The sequence below is a fragment of the Beta vulgaris genome, chromosome 8, assembly GCF_026745355.1.
Source record: "Beta vulgaris subsp. vulgaris cultivar EL10 chromosome 8, EL10.2, whole genome shotgun sequence".
Classification (NCBI taxonomy): domain Eukaryota; kingdom Viridiplantae; phylum Streptophyta; class Magnoliopsida; order Caryophyllales; family Amaranthaceae; genus Beta; species Beta vulgaris.
In genome coordinates this window covers 33,275,186-33,281,498 of record NC_079209.1, presented here as the reverse complement: position 1 = coordinate 33,281,498, position 6,313 = coordinate 33,275,186, and the positions used below count along the sequence as shown (strand labels likewise).

Sequence of the window (6,313 nt, the reverse complement as noted above, 5' to 3'; positions counted from 1 at the left end):
TACTGGCTACTCATCGAATATGAAGCGCTTTGTTACCTTAAATGGTGAGTTGAAGTTATCGAGTATGAAATCGCACGATTGTCATGTCATGATGCAAGTATTCTTACCGATTGCAATTCGTGGGATACTTCCAAAGCATGTGAGGCACACCATTACAGAACTGTGTTCATTTTTTCATTCAATCTGCAGCAAAGTCCTAGACCCGTCGACCCTCGATTCCTTGCAGTCCAGAGTAGTTGAAACTCTATGCAAATTTGAGATGTATTCCCCCCCCCCCCGCATTCTTTGACATTATGGTCCATCTCATTGTCCATCTAGTTCGAGAAATTAAGCTTGTGGTCCTGTGTTTTTGAGGTGGTGCTATCCTTTTGAGAGATATATGGGAACTTTGAAGGATAAAGTTCGGAATCCTGCACAACCAGAAGGTAGTATAATTCAAGGGATTGTGGGTGAAGAGATCAGTAATTTTGTGGCTGAGTATTTTGCTAGTGTTGATCCTGTTGGACTTCCGACATCCCGACACGAGGGCAGACTTGAGGGCAAGGGTACAATTGGTTCAAAATTGATCACACCTTCCGTAGAAAAGCGTAAACAAGCTCACTTATTTGTATTGCATCACGTACCAGATGTCCATCCTTATTTAAGTGAACATATGGAGGAATTACGTGTTAGCAATCCTGGAAAAGGAGTGAGGGCATTGACGCAAATGCATAACAAGACTTTCATTGATTGGTTTCATAAACGAGTACTCAATGATTTGGATGAAAGTGTTCCTGAAACAGTCAAGTGGTTAGCATTTGGTCCTCGTGAAGCTGTACGCTCTTATGAGGGTTATGATATTAATGGGTATACGTTTTGGACTGAACGTCAAGATCAACGACAACAAAATAGTGGTGTTTCACTTGTGGCGTCGTCTACACAATATGCAAGCTCGAAAGATAAGTCGCTGTACATGCTGAAAGCAACTATTATGGGCGAATACAAGAAATATGGGAGCTGGACTACTGTACTTTTAATATTTGCCTCTTGTGTTGCACGTGGGTTGACAATAATCGACGTTGTGTAAGAAACGATGATCCTTGCGGTTTCACTCTTGTTGACCTTAGTCGTCTACGTGAAACTGAGGAGCCATTTGTAATTGCATCACAAGTCAAGCAAGTATTTTTTGTAACTGATCCTGCTGATCATAAGTGGTCAATTGTTGTACCTGGTAAAAGGAGTATCCTCGGTATTGGTGATGTTGATAATGAGGAAGAATATGATGCATTTGAGGACCTCCCCCTTTTACCTATCCTGAAATTTGTGGAAGATGATGTAAATGTCGGAGAACTATATGCGTGTAGATCACACGGAAGGGATAATGTACTTGAGGATCCTAGAAACGGCGGAAGTCAATAAATCATGAGACATAAACTCAGGTGTGTAATTTCTCCATTTCGGCTATTTTGGCCTTTTCGCTCCCAAATCGTACTTATCGAGTGATTTAACCCCAAATTTTCTTTGAACATGATTATATGATGTATAATGTAACTAGTAGTGTAGATTTTAGGCTTTAATTTGTTGTTGGTTGCATTTCGGGAACGAAAAGGCCATTTCCGGCCTATTTGGCCTATTTGGCCTTTTCGCTCCCAAATCGTACTTATCGAGTGATTTAACCCCAAATTTTCTTTGAACATGATTATATGATGTATAATGTAACTAGTATGTAGATTTTAGGCTTTAATTTGTTGTTGGTTGCATTTCGGGAACGAAAAGGCCATTTCCGGCCTATTTCGGCCTATTTTGGCCTTTTCGCTCCCAAATCGTACTTATCAAGTGATTTAACCCCAAATTTTCTTTGAACATGATTATATGATATATAATGTAACTAGTATGTAGAGTTTTAGGCTTTAATTTGTTGTTGGTTGCATTTCGGAAACGAAAAGGCCATTTCCGGCCTATTTTGGCCTTTTCGCTCCCAAATTGTACTTATCGAGTGATTTGACCCCAAATTTTCTTTGAACATGATCATATGATCTATAATGTAACTAGTATGTAGAGGTTTAGGCGTTAATTTATTGTTGGTTGCATTTCGAGAACGAAAAGGCCATTTCCGGCCTATTTCGGCCTTTTCGCTCCCAAAAGGCCATTTCCCCCTGCTCGTGCTGCCCCCTTCCCTGCTTGCTGCTGCCCCCTCCCCCTACTGCTGCCTCCCCCCTCCCTACTGCTGCAGCCCCCTCCCCCACCCCTACTGCTGCCTCCCCTCCCCACTCTGCTGCTGCCCCTCCCCCTCCCCAACTGCTGCTGCACCCTCCCCCACCCCCTACTGCTGCCTCCCATCCCCTACTGCTGCTGCCCTCCCCTCTCCTACTGCTGCTGCCTCCTCCCCACCCTACTGCTGCCCCCTCCCCCACCCCATACTGCTGCCCTCCCCTCCCCCTACTGCTGCTGCCCCCCCCCACCCCCTACTGCTGCCTCCCCACTGCTGCTGCCCCCTCCCCCACCCCTGCCTGCTGCCCTCCCCTCCCACTGCAGCCCCTCCCCTCCCTCTGCTGCCCTCCCCACCTCTGCTTGCCCCCTCCCCACCCCCTGCTGCCCCTCCCCTCCCTTTGCTTCCCCCTCCCCACCCTCTGCTGCCCCCTCCCCCACCCCCTGTTGCCTCCTCCCTGCACACCCCTCCCCACTGCTGCCCTCCCCACCCCTGCTTGCTGCCCTCCCCTCCCCACTTCAGCCCCCTCCCCTCCCTCTGCTGCCCCCTCCCCCACCCTCTGCTGCCCCCTCCCCACCCCTGCGGCCCCCCCCCCCCACCCCCTGCTGCCCCATCCCCTGCACACCCCCTCCCACTGCAGCCCCCCTCCCCACCCCTTCCCCTCCCCCTGCTGCCCCCCCTTCCCCGCTGCCCCCTTCCCACTACAGCCCCCCTCCCCATTGTTGCCCCCTCCCCACTGCACCACCCCATCCCCACTACACCACCCCCTCCCGCCGTAAATGTTTAGTTTTTTTTAATGCGTTTGTTTTTGTACAATTTTAGGGACATGGCGGAGGTGCATACGGATACGAGTGCGGAACACACTACCGAGGATGAGTGTTACGATCAGAGAAAGGAACAGCGGCAAGTGGTTATCGCTCGCCGTGAAGAAAAAGGTTTACAAAAGCCAAGTAAGAACTTGGACACGAAAAAGAGGAAAGGAAGGGAACCTACAAAGTCACTAGAGAAACACACCCTAATGACTTTGGATTACGATCATTTGGGGCAACCTTGTGGAAAATGGCGTCAAAATTATGCCATGCAAATTGGGATTTGCATGCATAAGCTCTCCATTCTCCACTCATGGAAAGAAGTCCCGAGACTTTGAAGAAGATGATTTGGGAAGATACTATGGTAAGATTCGCGTACAATTACGTTTAGAATCTTAACACTTTTAGTTAAATATACTATGTAATATTTATTAATTTGTGAAATGCGTTCTTTGTAGAATCAATTCCATATTCCAAATGATGAAGCGAAGAAGGATTTGTTTCTATCCGCGGTTGCCTAGAGGTTCCGAGACTTCAAGGCCAAGCTAGTGTCGGGGTGGATCACGAAGAGGAGAAAAGCCGGGGGAACAAAGAAGAAGAAGATCTACGACGGGGAAGCAACACCTTCTGAGGCTTCACAGGGCACATCATTTGAGGAGCCCTCCAAGCTTCCATATCAGATATGGACGCATATCACAGCTGAGGAGTGGTATGCATTTGTCAAACAAAAAACAACCCCAGAAGCTGTTGTAAAAATTTTTTACTAGCTAAGATTAAATACTTTTAGATCCAATATTATTGTATAACATCATATCTAACCTTTGTTTATATTTGTATGTTTCAGGCATATGGTTCTAAAAATAGCGCGAATGCAAAAGCTAGGAAGCACTATCACCATCTGGGTGCTCAGTCGTATAGTCAGGCGAGAGAATCGTGGATGTACAACCATTACCCCACAATTGCGTCGACCACGACATCGGGCACTAGCTCTACGACGACAGTTACACAGCGGCAACCAGATAGAGCGCTCGATTGGTGGTGTTCCATGCATGGGGTCAATGCAAAGGGACAGAGAGTCATACCTGATCCCGCAACAAAACAGATAGCTAATGCCATTGTAAGTACATATTATAAGTTTTTGATAAGGTATACATAATAATATAACTTGTGCGCTCACGAGTATTTCTCTCTTATCCTTATGCAGATTGGCTTGAAGGAAAAGGAGGTAACTGGTGAGTTCACTCCTAGAGGAGAAGTTGATGCCTTACACGAGACTCTAGGACGGGACCAGTATGGACGTGTGAGGGGCGTAGGAGGTGTCCGCCTCGGGGTGAGAAAGGTGTATGGTGATCAATACACCTCTACGTCAAGATCCAGTGCCTCTAGTGTCAATTCAGCAGCTGCCATAGATGTGGAGGCTATGAAAGCCGAGCTTCGTGAGGAGCTCAGAGCGGAGATGACTCAGAATTTCAACGCCATTTTGGCGCAGATGGGCTTACCGACTTTTGGTGCTATCACGCAGGGCGGTGTTCCTACGCAGCCTGTTCCTACGCAGCCTCATCCATATCCGGAGTTCATGGTAATCATTTAATATCACAACTATTGTTCTTAAATATGTTGTTTCATAGACTAACTATGAATAGATTTTTTTAAAAAGGTAGAGACACCATGTGAGCTACTAAATCAAGGAGATGGTCATGGTAGTTTCATTATCGTGGTATATGGATCTGTACAGCCCCCTAGGGACCGGGTACGATTGCACAACCAGCCAGTCGCTGATATTCACTATGTGGTCAGCGTTTCAAACATTGTGCCCGGTTTCGAAGCATTTCCTCTTCCGCTGCCGAATGCAGGAGTTGGTGTACAGTTATTGTGTGATGCCCTTGGCAGTTATATTCTATGGCCGCATGCATTGGTACGGTTATCAGATCAGGTACAATGTCTAACATAAGTTATATACATATATAGTTTTCTTTATAGTTCCTATACATGATTGTCAGTAATATCTTTTAATTTAACTAATTGCTATGGTTCGGGGAGGCCGACAGGAAGGGAAAGAAGGTAGGTTCACCTCAGGGAGGCCGACGTGCCCAAGTAAATGTTTCTACGGCAAAGTCTCCACTCATTACAGATATGGAGGTGGTGCAAGGCCTTACTCAACCGTGCTTCTGGCTACATGAGTGCGTTAGCGATGCAGACGATGAAGCAATGATTGAGATTAAGTTGTCGGACCACCAATTCCACTACATTGAGGAAACATCGACCTTCATTTGTAAGGTTGATATCAAAGAATTCTTACTTGGGGACGAGTTGAATGTTTCCATGATACAAACATTCATTAGGTAATACTTTATTAGTATATTTAAATTAATAAATATACATATATGCCTTAATTAAGTAGTATTCAGGCTATTATATAATGATTTGAGGCAATCTAGTCAGCCAATGTTTGGTTGATTATGTCCAAGCTTTGTACGAGATAACAGTTGCATAAAAAATGAAGAGGAGGTGAAAGCATATCTCAAGGATTCTTTGAACGCATGTTCTCGTATTGGATATAAGATCATTCTTCTTCCTTACATTGAATCGTATGCTTCTTAAACTCACTTTTTAATTAATTAAATTGACCTATTAGTTGTTCTACGATAAGAATAACATTTTTATTGTTGTAGGAACCATTGGACACTGATTGCAATATGTTTGTCACGTAACGAAGTCTACCACTTTGATTCTTTGCGTAAAGGAACAATACGGTCCTGACTAGTCAAATCATTGTTAAATAGGTAGCCTAATCGAAACTATATGCACACTTAGCTTATTAAATATTAAATGTACATCTAATCTTATAATAATCTATTGATGTAGTGTGATGAAGAAGCGTAGTGCATCTGGACTTCGACAAGGAAAACCTCCTGTTTGGTATTTAGTCGAGGTAGCATGAGTAATTTTTTGCATCCAAAAAATAGAAACACATAATACACATCTAACATGTCATTTATTGCATCTTTGGTGAATTTTAGTGTCCGGTACAAGAAGGTGGACGTGCGTGTGGGTATTACGTCATGAGGTTCATGCTCGATATCATCAACTATTGCAAAGATGTTGGTGATCTTCGAAAGGTATGTAACTTTTAGGTTTCCAATTGTTGTTTGTTGCGTTTCCGGCCTATTTTGACCTTTTAGCCCTCAAAATGTAGTTATGAAGTGATTTAACCTCAAATTCTCTTTGAACCTGATTATATGAGTCATAATATAACTAGTATGTAGATTCTTAGGCTTGCATATGTTGTTGGTTGCATTTCGGGAACGAAAAGGCC

The 6,313-nt window shown here is 44.5% G+C and overlaps 1 long non-coding RNA gene across 1 annotated transcript; it reads left to right on the top strand.

Annotated features, from left to right (window-relative positions):
* The first annotated feature begins 5,513 nt into the window (after positions 1-5,513).
* On the top strand, positions 5,514-6,107 carry LOC130589729 (uncharacterized). Its single transcript, XR_008967365.1, has 4 exons — positions 5,514-5,585; positions 5,670-5,780; positions 5,863-5,929; positions 6,018-6,107. It is a non-coding gene; the product is annotated as an uncharacterized LOC130589729 (long non-coding RNA).
* Positions 6,108-6,313: the final 206 nt, after the last annotated feature.